The 18,935-nt window shown below is 36.4% G+C and overlaps 1 pseudogene; it reads left to right on the top strand.

The window, feature by feature from the left end:
• Window positions 1-3,021: 3,021 nt before the first annotated feature.
• On the top strand, window positions 3,022-3,122 carry LOC134659908 (U6 spliceosomal RNA; annotated as a pseudogene).
• The last annotated feature ends 15,813 nt before the right edge of the window (window positions 3,123-18,935 follow it).

Raw genomic sequence — 18,935 nt, forward strand, 5'->3', positions numbered from 1 at the left:
GCGTGGTATTCAATACTGATATCAATTAGCCAAAAAAGCAAAACGGTCCGCCACAGATAATTTAATAATCATTTAGATTTCCAAATTTGGTTACGATTTTTTTAAGTTTTGGAGGAGGAAACAGTCGAGTACGAAACCTCGATTTTTGAGATTTTTACGCAGGATTTTTCGCCTTGTCCTTATCGCACTACTTTTAGGAGCCGCTTCCGTTAGCGAGACGGGTATATTTACCTAAAATATTTAAATCTCAGCTCTTGTTTCGTCTTAAGTCATTTTTAAAAAGCTTGCTTAATTTCTCGGCTGGTCTTGGTATTTTAGTATTGATACACATTTGCAAGAAGGTTTAATATGATTAAATTAATTCAATTAATTTAGTTTATATTATTATTTTATTTAATGTTCCATATGTATTTTTTTTTAGATTCAATTTTAATTATGTCAAGGAGACTTACCAACTTTTATAAATAATTTCATTGTGATGCACCATTTTTAGAAGCTTGAATTAAATATATGTTATAGCTCATTAAAAAGCCTATTATAAATAAAAAAATTGGAGGTGTCTCTGTTTCACAAGTTAGAAAAAAAAATTGAAAAATGATGACCAACATTTTTTTTTTATATGGAGTGTTATCCGGTTTATATGGACAAATGCCGGGTATTAACTAAGTGTACTATATGTGCAAAGCATGAAGTAATTCGTTACATTTAAACGGAACTATTCATGAAAATTTATTTTTCTTATTTATTTTTTTTGTTCAAAAATATGACGAGGCTAATGCTGAAATTTAGTATAACACTTACTAATGGCGTGACCCATCATCAGAAAAAAAATTAGGCCGAAAAGCTGTTAAGGCACAAGATGGTCCCTTATCCTGCCACGGCCTTTCATTTTGGTTGGCAAGGTCAAACCTTGCCGGCGGCTAGAGGTTAAATACAGTCAAATACCCTATTACACATTAAAATTTCACTGATTTAACTGATTTTTTGATTTGATTTAATTTCTTTACGATTGTATGCAGGTTTCTTCACGATGTTTTCCTTCACCGAAAAGCTAGTGTAACTGTACGCTTTGTTGGCATTCAAAAATTATTACTAACTGCAAAAACCGCAATGGTCTGAAATCCCCATAGTGCTAAGCCAAATTTTTATCGATATCGATGGACACTTGTAAGAACAGAACACAGAACATCGACCTCGATACGGAAGTGCTGGCACGTGAGTGTCAGTGTCACAATTTTGACACCTGTCACCTGTCAACGTTATCTAATCGACTACTGTTACATTGCTGTGTTTTATTAGGGTACGGAAGCCTCAAGTGATTAGAGCCCTTTCGGTTAGGTATACATATAGAAGACAAAAAGTGCCCCAAAATTTTTATTTCCATTCCGTTACCATTTTTCATAGACTATGACAGGGGACAAGGTATTGAACAATGTGTTGTAGTTTTGGGACAGTTTCTTTTCCTATTAGCATTGAAAGAGCTCGTCTGAGTAGAAATAATGTTGGACAAACCGACAGACAGACGTACGAGTAATCCTAAAAGGGTTCCGTTTTTTTCCTTTTGAGGTACGGAACCCTAAAAAGTGCAGTGGATAACCGGATAACATTAAAGAAAATCGCGCAAGACGCAGTGTGTCCCCAGCATAACCCGTCATAAAAAGAACACCTTTAAAAATTAAAACGACAAACATTTTCAAAATCCTCGCACCCCAGGGTGGCGGGCGCCGATTGGTCGCCGGCGGGGCGCGGAGCTCACGACTCGACCAATCACAGCCGCCGCTCGAACGTGCCCTATCTCCGCTTCCCCCTCGGATTTGAGGGCTCTAGGGTTGTGTTTACGCTGCATTTTCGTTGTTTGTCGATTTAATTGATGTTCGTTTTTTAAAAGGTATTTTAAGAGCCGTTGAAGTGACAGCGCTCGGGTGTCGAGCGGAGAGTGCGGATTAGGTTTCTTTTTAAAGGTAATTCTTAGGTTGAATTTCATAAACATTTAGCTTAGGTAACGCTATGTAATATGTAGACCTAAGTAAGCTTTCTGATGTATTAACAGTAAGAAAACTCTACATATTATTTGCAACTTTGAAAATACACAAATCTAAACCTTATACACCTACCATACGAAATACAAGGAGATACGGTAACATAATCAATAAATACCACATATGCTAGTAGACAATTTGTCTATACCTAAATCCGGCCAATTATACGATACTAAACTAATAGCTTGCAAGATTTGACCCGAAAACCATTGAAAGTTAAATAAAAGCTTGTAAAAATGAACTGTCATAGCGACCGTCATTCGATGCGAGAGCTATACTTAAGTTTTATAGAGAATTAAACAACTGTACCGATATTCGGAACCTAAAGTAATATATTGAGAGTGGCAACACTGTAGTTAGTCGTATTGTCCTTTTCTAGCATATACGTCCATCTCTCTCCCACACCCCCACCACTTCAGGCAGTTGCGTTTGACAATTTTGACAGTTAGAAATAAACGCAAATTACCTCATTGGCTTGCTGTTTTTCCATCTGGAAGGTCGTGAAGCTAAACTGCTGGTGAGTTTTTGAATTTGTACCCCAGTTTAGCTGACTATATTGAAAAACAGTTTCTAACGGCTTTTGCCGTTCGAAATAAATATTTAAATTTAGTTGTCCGTTAAACTATCTAGCAAATAAAAATGATCCGGAATAGTGATGTGCAAGTGTTTTCAAAGGCTGCCTGCGCGCACCGTGGCTATGCCAATGAAAATACTAAAATCACATGGTAGAAAACACATCGAGCTGGTAAAGCGTGCAGCTTATAGACGTGTAGGGTTTTTATCTGTCCAAGTATCTATCAGCAATTTATCTTTTTATCCCGTTCCGGGTTAATATAATATTGCAAAATTAATTTTTTGGTAATAAACTTGCTGATAAATAACGTGTACCCGAATAGGAGTCGACGATATTTCCGCTCTAAGGGACACAAGGTAACGAACAAACCTACATCGCAAACATTGCATTTATTTTTGTGGAAAGTGAGTACTTCGGCAGTACATAAACTTAAATCTGACTCATAGAGAGAGATTAGCATGGCTCTGCGCAAGAATGACATGCGCATTCGTGAAGTATTTCACTCTGTATCTATCAACTTATATCTCTCCAACTAGATCTTTGATTTATGTAGGTAGGTACCTACTTAAATATATAACTTAGCAGGTACTTACAGCTTTAAAGGTTAAGGAAAAGAACTCTTGCATGTAGGTGCTATATGTGCTTGTGTTATTTTGAATTTGAATAACTTGATTATTAATTCTATACGTAACTACATACAAGAGGGTCAATTCTTAAGCCTACTTACCTACCTACATAAATAGTACACTTAAATTAAACGTTTCAAATAAAATCGGAAGCCTGTGACATGGAAGGGCATTAACGATACGGGAATCTTTAGATTGATTCATTGACGAAGACGCATGGTTTGGTTTATATTGTCAAATTATATTAGTTAACTGTAGAGTTAAAGTTTAGTTTTGGCAAATCTGCACGTCACCGTGAATGACACTTTCTAAAAGTGCCTGTTAAAGCCTGCGTAAAGCCTTTCACCTTGTCGAGCAAGGAACCCGTAACTTAGGGAATATTACCCATAAACTCAGGGTATTTGATTTGAATGATACTTATTCTTAAACTTACGTTTGTTATGGTTCCACCTGCTAAGGTGCGCCTAAGAGAATCTTTTATTCGTTCACAAACTAACGTCAAGTTATTTGTGATGTAACCAATATATTATGTACCTATCTAAACCTGCGCAAGGCTGCCATGTTTACACCTGCGTAAGGTGTGCCAAAAGAATCTTTGATTCGTTCACAAACTAACGTCAAGTTATTTGTGATGAAACCAATATATTATGTACCTATCTAAACCTGCGCAAGGCTGCCATGTTTACACCTGCGTAAGGTGTGCCAAAAGAATCTTTGATTCGTTCACAAACTGACGTCAAGTTATTGATGATGATATTATAACCTATGTAAGCCTGCGCAAGGCACGTCAGACATATTCACAGAAATATAAATGATATGGTCATAACACAGGCATGCGAGTAGACCACAATCACAAAAATATTACAAAGATTAAGTTGTAAATATCTCTTTTTAGAGAAAGTAAAAATGGTTTAAAATAATGTTTTGGGTAAAAATCAGTCGAAATAGGCAAGGCTTCGTTATTAGAGTTTTCATTTTTGTTTACCAATCTATTTCAAGGGTCCTGAACACCCTATTGGCTAAACCCGAAATTGGGCTAATTAACTGTGGTAAAAGTGAAAACTGCTTTCCATTTACATAACATTTCTAAGATTATAATAGGTAAAATAAAAACCTAAGATTCCAGGCCTATCTCGACTCATTTTTATTTTAAAGATGAAAAAATCTTTGCACCCTAATATAAAATTGTGGTCTGGAGACGCTAAGCCTCATAACTTGGGTGGCATAGATAATACTAAGAGATTTAGTCACCTAATTTCGACTATAAGCCCAGGCAGAATATTGATAATTAGAATAAGGAGTGGTCAATCCTCCAAGGTCCATACAATCTGTGGACTCTAATTAAATCAGGCTCGGTAAGCTCACGACACGACAGAGCTTACGATTCCATTCTGAAATAAGCTATGTTTACAATATATATTACCCATGGTGTGAAACAAACAGCCTGCTCAAGGTGTACAAAGGGTCCGTTTAACGGCCCTATAAACATCTACAAACCTTTGAAGTCTAGGCCTGCTACAATATGACAGACTAGAAATAAATACATATGATCCCAATGTAAGAGCAGCTCACAGATGCATAAATTACATTTGGCTGGAGAGCACTTGTCTTTCAGTTAACATGTTTACGAGTACCTACCTATGTACACGACATGACCAAGGTTACCTACCTTTTTACATAATTATTATATCCCTGACTGCCATGGTATATTAGGAAAATTATCATGTGCTGGCGGTGCTGCACAAGCATGTTTGAAATAAAATATACAAAACTGGCCTAACGGGCGTTTATGAATTATGTATTTTACACCCTTGTGTCTGTATTGTGACCCTGGAAGTTTTAAACCACCTGTATCGTAAGTGCTCCTATGCACGGATTAAGTTTATAATAAACTACCCATGCCCTAACCTCAAGGGCAAGTGCTTCTATGCACGGACCAGATACTGTTATCACTTATTTCACTTATCATGACTTGTCATAGTTTGATACTACACGTTTAATAAATTTAAGACCGTGGAATGTACCCACTACAAAAGGTTTTTAAAAATAGTGACTGAATGGTTTGCACGAACGGTTCTAGCACAGTTTCTGGGCGGTCACGTCTAGGGCATGACCCTCTAGTTCTCAATTTATACAAAATTATAGCATTGTGATACTGTTCGCTTTGCACAATAAAATAGGGGAACAGGAGCACGCTTTGCGAAAAGGCGAAGCTATTTTGAAACGCAAACCTTTCAAAAATAGATTGAAATATATAAATAATTATGTTTTTGGTGTGGAACATGTAATTGTACACCCAAACAAATGCAATCATTTATTATATGTTAGCAAAACTCTGCCAAAGTGTTAGTCTGTCTCTACAGTGTAACCTGAAGGCATGAATGCACATGAATCTCTTGAAACATGGTGGATTAACTAATTTACACCCCGTCTGTGTCTTGCTCCTACCAAATCCACAAGTTGAGGACCTCAACCTATCTAGGCACCCTTCTTGCTCGAGACCTGAAAAAATAATCTCATGCAGTCAAGTGTCGGAAAACCAGGTCCACACTCTTAGCACTACCGTGAATATATCTAAGAAGTCTGTATACTGCCTTCCAGGAGGCGGGATGTTAATAGACTAGCCTATATAGTAGGCCAGAGATATAGTATACAAAAGCACACTGGCCCAAATCCAGTAATATTATATGCACTTCAGAATACAAAATAATTGACTATTCTGCGTATAATTGATATCAAAAAGTTACAATTACCTACCCTTAGGTCATAAGGAGGATAAATATACATAAATATCAAATATATTCGACAAAGTGTTGACCCTAGCATTGGATAAAATAGGTTCCTCTTAAACGGCATCTGCGCTGTTGGCTTTGGGCCCACGGGTGCCCGGCAAAAGGTCGGGGACCCCATGGTTCCGCACAGTTATTGCAAATAATGTAAAATCACAAAATAAACACAAATTTTCATTTTGGTTAAAAACACATATGCGATGAGCTAAGGTTTCGAATTAAGTACCTTATTCTTAATCTGGAAAGAGAAGACTGAATATTCAGAATTAAGCTATGTCTATGAATGGTTTACATAAATTAAGCCACTTTAGCGTTCAGAAACAATCAAGTTTATGTCTACTAGTAGGCACCAGATAAGGTAAACTACTCATACTGCATATATAGACAATAATGAGTACAATTAAGGTCACTTGATGATAGCTAAACATGAATATAAGCAGAATGAGCTGCACTTATACAAATATCATTGATAAAGCTCTGTGGCAATTCTACATTTACCATTTGAACGCCAAGAGCACCAAAAAGCGTCGTAACTAGTGCCCACATGAGTATTATGATATGGCTTAAGCTCTCAAAGTAACCTTCACAATTTTAAGTAAGGTTTGTTTAGGTCCATTAGCTCGCGTTGCGTTAGTAAAGCGTACAAACGATTAAATGCATTTTATAGCTATAACCAAATAAATAGCTCACACTGGCTCACAGTCAGACATCAACTTTGTGGGTAGTGATAGTGATATAACGAATATTTAAAATATTCGTCTACTTAATCCTGAGGGATTCTGGAAATAAGAAAGGTCTTGTCCTTGTTATATCCTGCAACTGCTTACCTTACTAGATAATTATTATCAAATTTGTCAATAATTGGGAGTTATAAATAAAAACTACTCGAGTACTTTATGATTTTTATCTTTTCATATTTTAATTACATCACTCCATATCACAGATGTTGTATGCTCCCTGAAGAGTAGACTGACTTATCTTCTTTTACATAGTCTCACATACATATAATTAAGTACTATAGCACCCTTGTGGTGACTCACTTATTTTCGTTGAAAATTTATAAGTACCTACATTAAATACGTATATAAAATGGAAAGTTAGTATCATAATATAATGGTATATAAAATTGTATGCTTTACTAAATACCTCTCTCCTCACATGTATTAAAATAAAGGGTGTACTACATAATTTATTAATTAATTAAACACTCCTAATATAATAATATTACATATACATAATATGTAAGTACATGTATAATCACATTGGCTTGGCGTCTTCCCACCACCAGGCGATAACAAACACGTCTCAATATATTACTTTAGGTTCCGAATATCGGTACAGTTGTTTAATGACAGCGTTTTACACAAAAATAAAACGCTAATTAAATAACTTACCATATTCGGAACCTAAAGTTTTAATCCTGCCTGGTGTAAATATGTATAATTTTGAGACAATGAGGTAATTTGCGTTTATTTCTAACTGTCAAAATTGTCAAACGCAACTGCCTGAAGTGGTGGGGGTGTGGGAGAGAGATGGACGTATATGCTAGAAAAGGACAATACGACTAACTACAGTGTTGCCACTCTCAATATATTACTTTAGGTTCCGAATATGGTAAGTTATTTAATTAGCGTTTTATTTTTGTGTAAAACGCTGTCAATAATTAATGAAACTTATCGTCATTACTGCCATTAGAAGTGTTAACTACCCACGGCAATAAATAAAATAACAAAATGCCAACCGACACCGTCTTTTATTAACGGCCACATTTAAAACAAAGAACAAAAGCGATAATTCAAATTGGAATCGTTCTGAGCGAACAAAGGTTTGTTTTTAATTTTTTACGTTCGAAATACGAAACTGTTTTGACGTTGCGCCTGTTCGGGCCCGACGGATTGCGTGTTCCATTTTTAAGTTTTTATTGCTGCGCGGGGCATGAATAAAGGTATCGATACTTTTATTTGGTATCGATAAGCGTGAGATGTGGTCGGGGTGACGGATTGAGTTAATAGCACCCTCAATCAAGGACAAAATATTATTAAATTATGAAAAAATACTTAACACTATCATGTTTAAAAAAGAATTCATTTTAGAATTTTAGATTAGCTATATGTATCGCGTGGCGTGGAAAATTTATACACTATTATTAATTAATTAGGTATTTTATCGCGTATAAGACTGTGGGGTCATCGTTTGTATTTTCGGAACAGTCCAACACGTATATTCAGGCAACGGCTTAATATCTTGCGAAGATAGAATTGGTGAACATTACATAGGTATAAAGACTTCTGCAAAATGGTACGATATAGTTTGTTAATTCAAACATAGACAGCGAGAAAAGGCTTGGAAATGTAACTTTATAACACCTGTATGTAAAACCCTTTTTATGTGCAAATAAATGATTATGATTATGATTATGAGAATCATACTATCTTTGTAACGTCTTACACTAGTACTAGCACCCAAAAGAAAAGGATGAGTATAGTATTTTTTGTTCTTATTTACTGATATATTTGGTTTGACAAACTATATTTTAGATGATTTCCTGGTCCACCGAATTCAATCTTTCGATCAAATGCCGCCACGCATTGCAAAATACATGCAGTGCAATTATCGGTGGCATTTGAGACTCACCTTTGCGTTTGAGAGGCCATATCTAATACAAAAGATAATTTACGTTTATTTAAGACCATCATAATCATAACCATTAAGCTAATAATAACAAAACTAATGATTTTATCTTTGTTTAATAGTTTGACCACCCATTTATGTCAGTAACTAAAAGTACACTCCGCCTTTATTCGATAAACTATATTATCTTATACCTAGTTCTGACACTTAGAAACATTTACACCTCTAAATAAGTTTAGATTTTTTTTTTCCATGTATCTTTTTTTTAAATAATATTATTATATTATAGTTTTTTATGTAATTCGACATTAAGAGACCTTATACATCTCTAAGTAATTGTAATACGTTAGTTTGATTTGGTAGTTGCTGTTAGTTGTATTTTATTATTGTTGATTTTTTTTTGCTTGTATGTAAATTCAATGTTGACGTGTAAAAGTGCCCTTGTGGCCTATTTGCTGAATAAATGTTGAAGTTTGAGGTTGAAGTTTGATGATAGGTTGATACGTACAGTCGCCATCAGATATATCGGAGCGGTCAAGCCGCTCACAAATATCTGAACACGCCTCTATTGTCAAGGCGTTAGAGTGCGTGTTCAGATATTGTGAACACCTTGGCCGCTCCGATATATCTGATGGCGACTGTAATAAAACAGCTCGCTCTCAGAAAGTATTGTAGTGACTTGTATTACTGCATCAAAGTACTCTTAGTGTCCGATTCAGATTTAGCAAATTTGTTATGGATTCTTACTGGTTTTGATACGAGCTTGATCGCTCAATGCTGAGTGGTGACGCGCGCCAGTCGTGCGGTTTTTTTTTTGCGTGAAAGCAAGTTTCCTTGCAGTGATTCTTAGCTCTGTTGGATAAAAATATCGTTCCAGTGGATTGAGAAGTGTCAGCTGTTTTACAAAATGAGGTATATATTTTTGTAAAAATTGTGTTTTTTTTGTTTTTGGTATGGCGGCGTAGCGGTAAGAATGTGCGACTTGCAATAGAGCGAGTTGAAGTTTTGTATGTAAAACGCCTACTCGCTCTAATTTCATAGTAACTTCGATTCTTAGTTAACTCAAAGTTGTCTGGAAGAGATTTAGCAATAAGACCACCTGTTGTCTGCCTCTACATTTAATCAATTGTTCTTTTCCTTTGTATCTTTTTACTGAGTTGTGCCAATAATGAGTCTTCTTCTTCTTCTTCCTCCTCGCGTTGTCCCGGCATTTTGCCACGGCTCATAGGAGCCTGCGGTCCGCTTGGCAACTAATCCCAGGAATTGGCGTAGGCACTAGTTTTTACGAAAGCGACTGCCATCTGACCTTCCAACCCAGAGGGTAAACTAGGTCTTATTGGGATTAGTCCGGTTTCCTCACGATGTTTTCCTTCACCGAAAAGCGACCAAAGAAATAAAAAAGAAACCAAAAATAATAAATGCCAATAAAGAGTATTATGTATATATCTATTTATTCTATCTATAATCGATTGTAGGTATCGGAGCGACTTTTAGGCTAGTGGTAGTTGATGTATCAATAACAATATGAATGTTGACTTCACGCACAATTGCTACAAGCCGGCGTCCCGCCAGACCAAACGTTAATACTTCATACAGGTTAACGATCCGACGGCCGTTAACGTTACTTGTTGTTGTGTTGCAACCGTTTATACACATAAGTAGTATACGAGAGGAGGCTGAATAATCGCGGCCTAAGCTAGAAAAAAGAACTATGCAACTTTTTTCCCCGCCTCTTTGGTTTAAATTACCGCCATTACTAACGATTAATAATTAACATTTATTTTACTCACTTTCATTTTTTTTCTAAGGCCGCGAACTTTTCAGTCGGCCCTTGTAGGAGCTAAATATTAATATAATTATGTATCTCTACTAAATTTAGTAAGATTATCTTATTTTAGGTAGGTTTAGGCTTAGGTTTGACATCAATGTCTGTCTGTGGCATCGTAGCTCTCAAACGGAGCGACCGATTTGAATACGGTTTTTTAACGTGAAAGCGAGTTTCCATAAGGTGGTTCTAAGCTTTGTTTGATAAAAATTTATTCAGCAGTTTAACGAGTAAGTATGAGCTCTTTTTAAAATGATGTAGGGCATTTTAATGCGTAAATGGTTTTCAATTTATTTTTATTTACTTAATTTAATAGTTATTTTGTTCGCGTTTGTTCGAGTCGTATCGTGTTTTTTTGTAAAGGTTTCCACAGCAAATCAGTGTCAAGAGGTAGCTAAAATATAATAATTTATGACAGTAAGTATTCTAAGAATATGTTACTTGCCCGATACAATTATAAATTATGTGTATTATGAAACACATTTAGTGGCGTAACAACATTATCAAAAACTTTATAAAACACTATTAATTTGTCTAGTACTAAGTATTTAAAATACAATGCACCTAAATAAACATGTTTAGAGTTATATAAATTAAATGATACTACTACATACTCTTTATTTTAAAGCTCGCATTATATTCTAAGAAACAAAAAACATCCAGCTGTCTTATTGCTAAATAGCGATCTCTTCTATACAACCTGTGGGTAGCCGGAATAAGTTACAAATACTAATAATCTATTAATAACACCAATAACTATGTTATGGAGTAATATAGCTGGTCAGCCAAATCTTGTCAGTAAAAAAAGGCGCGAAATTCAAATTTTCTATGAGACGATATCCCTTCGCGCCTACATTTTTCAAATTTGCCGCCTTTTTCTATGTCAAGATCTGGTTGACCAAGTATATGCTTTGATATCTTTTATGCAATTTTAATTAACTTTTTTTAAAATTAAACTACGTTCTGTTGCAATTTTTAGGGTAGCCAAATGGGTAGCCGTAGCCAAATGGCAAAAAACGGAACCCTTATAGATTCGTCATGTCTGTCTGTCTGTCCGTCTGTCCGTCCGTATGTCACAGCCACATTTCTCCGAAACTATAAGAACTATACTGTTGAAACTTGGTAAGTAGATGTATTCTGTAAACCGCATTAAGATTTTCACACAAAAATAGAAAAAAAACAATAAATTTTTGGGGTTCCCATACTTCGAACTGAAACACAAAAATTTTTTTTTCATCAAACCCATACGTGTGGGGTATCTATGGATAGGTCTTCAAAAATGATATTGAGGTTTCTAATATCATTTTTTTCTAAACTGAATAGTTTGCGCGAGAGACACTTCCAAAGTGGTAAAATGTGTGTCCCCCCCCCCTGTAACTTCTAAAATAACAGAATGATAAAACTAAAAAAAATATATGATGTACATTACCATGTAAACTTCCACCGAAAATTGGTTTGAACGAGATCTAGTAAGTAGTTTTTTTTTATACGTCATAAATCGCCTAAATACGGAACCCTTCATGGGCGAGTCCGACTCGCACTTGGAAGCTTTTTTTCGTAAGTTGCTATCCATAGAATAGGGTGCCAATTTATACGTTCTCAGTTATATCAACTTTTTTTAACCTCTAGCCATCAAAAACCTTATTTTCCGTTATAGTTTACATTTTGGTTCAACCAAATAATAATTGCATTCGTAAGGAATAAATAATCCTGTTTTTTTCTGGTTGAATTTCTACCCTGGAGTAGGTATTCCTTTGCTATGAAACGTGTTTAGCAAAAATCATTAATAATTACAGTAGGTAGTTAGGTACTTAGTACTTATACTCGCACATTATTTAACTATTATCCTCAGTAGTGACAATTTGTTTTAAAATCTGTTTATGGTATAAAATCTACAACATTTTTTTACCTTATAAGAATCCAATAGGCGCTGAAAAAGTCCGGCACTCGCAATCATCCCCGATCATCGCACTCGCACCAAAACATCGACTCAGCACATCACTACACTCACAATTTCAAAATTCGAACGCGTCACATTTTAATTTTTAAACATAGACAAAAGGGTGCGTTCCAAAACAAGTATTTTACAGGTTAATTAATTAGTTTAAGAGAAAGCTCGTGTCGCCGGGCGCGCGGTCGGCGGGTGACTGACAGCGAGCTTTCGTCTCATTCGCGCTTATTCGCTGGCGCTGTCACACGTTACCGCGTTAGCTTTGGAAAGCTGGCGTTGCTCATTATGATAACTACCTATTTTCCACACCAATTTTCTCGTAAACGTGATGGGAAGAATAGACTTTGGGAGATTTTCTCGGTAGATACACAATACACATCAAGGCGTATGGTACTTGGTAATTTGTAGGATACATTAATAAATAAAAACACTATTTACACGCATAAATGACAGTATGCATCGAATGAATAACCACCCATTGTGTGAATTAGAATAACTACAATAACTTAGTGATGGACTTTATCCCGTTGAATTAGGAGCCAATATCGCATGATTGTTCGACTGTTCGTGAATTTGTACAATTTTTTGTACTTTATTCAAAGAATTTTGAACTTATATCTCATTGATTTAAGGTAGTTTTTCAAAGCATAGAATCATTGAATAAAGACGGTTATTAAGTAAGTATGTTGCTTTACCTAGAGTCTATAGTATGAGTTTTATACATTTATGCTAATTCGAGTTGTATTTATTCGATCTGTTTCCGATATGATACTGATCTGTCAGTGTCTAAAGTGACGTTTTTAGGGTTCCGTAGCCAAATGGCAAAAAACGGAACTCTTATAGATTCGTCATGTCTGTCTGTCTGTCTGTCTGTCCGTCTGTCCGTCTGTCCGTCTGTCTGTCCGTCCGTATGTCACAGCCACTTTTCTCCGAAACTATAAGAACTATAATGTTGAAACTTGGTAAGTAGATGTATTCTGTGAACCGCATTAAGATTTTCACACAAAAATAGAAAAAAAAAACAATAAATTTTTGGGGTTCCCCATACTTCGAACTGAAACTCAAAAAACTGAAGGCACAAAAGAGGTTTCTAATATCATTTTTTTCTAAACTGAATAGTTTGCGCGAGAGACACTTCCAAAGTGGTAAAATGTGTGTGTCCCCCCCTGTAACTTCTAAAATAAGAGAATGATAAAACTAAAAAAAATATATGATGTACATTACCATGTAAACTTCCACCGAAAATTGGTTTGAACGAGATCTAGTAAGTAGTTTTTTTTTTTAAACGTCTTAAATCGCCTAAATACGGAACCCTTCATGGGCGAGTCCGACTCGCACTTGGCCGCTTTTTTGTTGAAGGAATGTCACTTTTGACACTATCATATCGGAAACTGATAGAATAACTAAAATTCAAATTGGCCTGATTGTTGACGTAGCACTGTAGAATTTCCATAGAGACAAGAAAAAAATATCCCTGATGTAGGTAGCCGTGAAATGTATAGTTTGTCAAAGGACTGTCTCGTTTCAAACATAGACAGAGAGAATCATACTATCTTTGTCTTACACTAGTACTAGCACCCAAAAGAAAAGGATAAGTATTGTTATATTTGTTCTTATTTACTGACAAGTAAATATGAACAAATATGATGGTTTTCCCGAGGGTCTACTCTACAGTATGGGGTTCTTCAAAAAAGGAGTGTACAGGTTTTTATAAAGGTCGGCAACGCGCATGTAACACCTCTGGAGTTGCAGGCGTCCATAGGCTAAGATGACTGCTTACCATCAGGCGGCCCGTATGCTTGTTTGCCACCGATGTGGTATAAAAAATAAAATAAAATTAGTTTGACCAACTATATGTAAATATTGATTTAGGTACAATGATTAAAAAAGGTCATAATAAAATAGTTTTGATATTTTTAAGGTAAAAAAATGTATACTGGCCTACTGGGCAACGATACTGGGTGCTACGTACTACGACGTAGCAATGGTAAAATAAAAGCTCCGTTGAGGTAAAATAGTTCGTATCGTTGTTACCGCGCTACGAGAACTATTTATCGTAGATCGTAGCTCTACTACAAAGAAGGAACCGCCATCGCCATATGTCCAAAGAATTTAGAAATTTACTAGCGACCCGACCCGCGGCATCGCACGGGTTTACAAATACATAAACCTTCCTCTTATATCACTCTATCTATTTAAAAAATACCATCAAAATCCTTTGCGTACCTAGTTTTAAAGATCTAAGCGTACATAGGGACAAACAGACAGCGGGAAGCGACTTTGTTTTATACGCATACAGACGGACGAACCGATAGACAACCTTTGTCACCCTACAGAATCCTAAAAACCATAGCCATAGACATAGACAATAACTGTAACTTCTCAACTCAACGACAATTTGAATGAGCAGTGAATCAGAATAAAAAACCCATTTCCCGCCATAAACGCGGGAAACGGGTTTCTTAAAAAAACACCTCATTTCCATCTGACGTTTGCCTCTTGCCGCCTACCTCCGCTCTCATTGGTCGCGCCGCCGCCAATAGATTCGAGACGATTTAAATTTTGAATTTCGAACGTAAATTGACTCTTTCAGCAATTTTTTTCTTAATTTATTGTTTTGGCGCGAACAGACAGTATTATGGGTGATAAATTTTACAGATTTCTTTGTGCGTTTTGTTAAAATAAATTAAGTCTTCCGGATTATTTATTGAGTCAAATGCATGTTATGACACAAACAACGATATTTTATAAAAATATACTGAGATAAGACTCAAGTTTTACCATATTTTTTTCAATTCTCTTAAAAATGAATATTTTGTCTGGCTGTTTTTTTTATTATACCTTTTTTAAATTTTTGACACATAGAACCGAAGTCTAAAAGAGTCTGTACCTATCATGTCTGTCTGCATATCAGTCTGTATCCAATTCCAAATGGCAAAAATATATTAAAATATAAATCCTACATTCATTAAACATATGTTTTCCTAATAAATATACCTTGAACATTAACTTAACGAGGTGAACAAACACCAACTAAACTAATGTTAATCGCGCCCGCCATTTTGTTGATTGATCTAATTTTCGCCCCTCGGCCCATACCACGGGGGGCTATTGCGACACGCGGCATTTCCAGCGTAATTTAGCGTGTAAATCAGGATATAGATACCTCTGTTTTTAACTACGAAATAAAACTATTTTAATTAATTTAAAACAGGTAGGTACCTACATCAAAGAATTTAATTTCAGTACCGTTCCGTACCTTGTCACAGTGGCAATCAATATGAACAACAGTTTTGAAAGATTCACGGTTAGTTTCACAAAAGGTACAAAAGGTAATCACGGTTTATATCCCGGTCGATATAAATCTAATCAATATGAACTTTTTGAACCGATAATTTGTACAGTTAACAGTGTGGGCGATGATAATAAGCACCTATGCAAGGTAGACTAATACCTAAAGCTTCCCATTTTTTCCTCGTTGTATATTGATCCTCGCCTTGTGCCTCAGAACACCCAAATTACCTACAATAACTACCTAAATTATACACTGATCGCTTACCGTCAGGTGGGACGTATGCTTGTTTGCCACCGATCATTACCAGCGGGGGGGTTAAGATAATTACGCCTTTGCGGTATGTCAAGGTAGCAGTCACTTTTAAAAAAAATTGCGAGTCCGACGCATTAACACGACAGACAATAAAAGGGTATAGAATAGTCCCCGACGAGTTAAATGACAAAGTTTTAATGAGAAAACTGTAACCAACCCCCTTAACCTCCCCCCCCCCCCCCCCCCTTTCTCGCCACCTCGCACCAGCCCCGTCTGACTTTTGAACGGTTTACTCATTTTCATAATTACTTCATGCTGAAGTCACTCGCTGATAACTTTAAGCGAAATTAATAATAAGTATGTATCTTTTATAAATTCACACCCTTATTCGAACTTTAAAGCCCCAAATTCGCGAAGTTGAGTCGCTAGTTTGAAGTTAAGCGACACAAGTATGTTAAGGCCCCTGTACACAATGGGCCATCGCCGGCCAGTCCAAGGGACGCAGCCATGCGGTAGAATGAGATAGCAATATCAGTTGCTCCCTCTAACGCATAAATGCGTCCCCCAGAATGGCCCACGCTGGCCCATTGTGTACAGGGGCCTTTAAGCATACAAATTTCAGGGTTCATAATGGTTCATATTGTTATAATGCATTGCATATGTTGTGTAAGTACGTGGGCTAAGTGTGTCCCTGCCACGTCCCTGCCTAAAATCTTTATGAATAGCAAAGAATACAAATGAATAGACTCCTCACCTATTGTTATTTCCTGTCACCGATCCTAACGAACAAGAACAAACCCAATTAAGGCGCGTCCACCCCGCGCTCGTTAGCGGCACGTGGCGCGCGTCGTGCACACCGCTTGACTTTTTAAATGACGAAAATTTTGCTTACACGTCAGTCTGCACCAAAGAATACAATACTCACTGCACAGACTTCGACATGACAGAGTGTAATAGTGCCATTATAACAGAGAACGTCTAAGCTAAATATGCTTTTACGTGGCATAGTAGTGTGGTAAACTCAGTCGCTGAGGCCAAAACCGGCCTGTGAGGACAAGATGGTGATATTGATATATGAAAATTTATTAATAACATTAGGTAACATAACATTAATAACATTAGTATAAGTAGGTACTTGGTCAAGCAAATCTTGTCAGTAGAAAAAGGGTGGCTCGCGGGCACAAACTACTAAGAACTACCTACGCTGTACCTACGTATCTTACGGGTTAGCAACATCTCGTGTCATTTCGTAAGTATATGATTAAGAGCTCATCAACGTGCACACTAGCGCAACTGCTAAATAATCGTGATTAAGTATTTAAATTTAACGAAATATATTTAAAAAAGGGAGCCGCTACGTACTGTATCTTGTATTAAAGTACCTTTTGAATACATCAAACTAGTTTCTATCTTGCTAGATTCGTCAATCTACGAGGGGTGTTCAAAATATTCTCGGTATGAGAATGAAAACAAACAAGTACGAAAAGTTTGATATTTTTATTTTTCAATATACTCCCCCCCTATGTTCATACACTTAAAAGATCGATCAATTATTTTTTTTAATCCCTCGTAAAAATATTTTTTATCTTTCGTGTAAAAATGCTCCTCCACTGCCGCCTTCAATGCTTCATCGTCAGAAAATTTATTTCCACGCAGATCCTTTTTAAGATTGGGGAGCAAAAAGAAGTCGCTGGGGGCTAAGTCCGGACTATACGGTGGGTGAGTAACAGTTTTAAACCCACATTCAACAATAGCCGCCTTGGCAATTTGAGCAGTATGGACGGGGGCGTTGTCATGCAGAAGCAGAATACCTTTGGTTAACTTTCCTCGCCTCTTTTCTTTAATTACATCCTTTAATTGACGTAGAATGTTAGCGTAGTACTGTCCTGTGATATTTACACCTTTTTCTTTATAATCGATTAGTAATACTCCTTCACAATCCCAAAATATCGTGGCCATGACCTTGCCAGCTGAAGGGATGACCTTGAATTTCTTGGGATGAGCTGAACCCTTAATGTGCCACTGCATGGACTCTTGTTTACTCTCTGGGTCATAATGATGAACCCAGGTTTCATCTCCAGTAACTATTCTTTGCAGCACCTCATCAGGATTTTCACCGCACAGGTCAATAAAATCGGAACAACAAGCTACACGCATGTCTTTTTGAAGCCGAGTCAGCATTCGCGGAACCCATCTGGCACTTACTTTTGACATATTAAGATGGTCATGTATAATATCATGTACGGTACCAATAGAGAGATTGGTTACTTGTGCTATAGATTTTACCTTCACTCGACCATCTTTCAATATAAGTTTTTCCACTTTATCAATATTTTCTTGTGAAGTAGCTACTACAGGCCGGCCAGGTCTAGGGTCATCTTCAATACTCTCCCTTCCGCGTTTAAACTCGCTTGACCACTTTTGAATGGTAGATAAAGAAGGAGCAGACTCACGGTAAACACAATCCATTTCCTCTTTTATAGTTTTTTGATTTTTACCCTGTTTTGTCAAGAATTTTATCACGCATCGATGTTCTAATTTAGTTAACATTGTCAATTTGCACATGATGTTCATGTTTGTTCAGCAATTGCAGAAAAACAAAAGACCATCTCGGTTCGAATTATACTTTTTTTAAATGTCAATGAATAAACCTTAGCGGCCAGTAACGAAAGAAATTTTAGAAGAGGTCGTAAGATATCAATACCGAGAATATTTTGAACGCCCCTCGTATGCGTCCAAAGTTAAAACGGCCGTTTTTGTTTTGAGTTTATAGATTGACGAATCCAGCAACATAGAAACTAGTTTGATGTATTCAAAAGGTACTTTAATACAAATTGAAATTATATAAATTCTCTTAGTTTCAAATGGCTACATTACAATTAAATCACTTTAAACATATTTTTTTGAGCAGCGGCATCGCCAGTCCCTCATTAGCTTACATTGTGCTGCGATT

The sequence above is a fragment of the Cydia amplana genome, chromosome 25 (assembly GCF_948474715.1).
Source record: "Cydia amplana chromosome 25, ilCydAmpl1.1, whole genome shotgun sequence".
NCBI classification, from domain to species: domain Eukaryota; kingdom Metazoa; phylum Arthropoda; class Insecta; order Lepidoptera; family Tortricidae; genus Cydia; species Cydia amplana.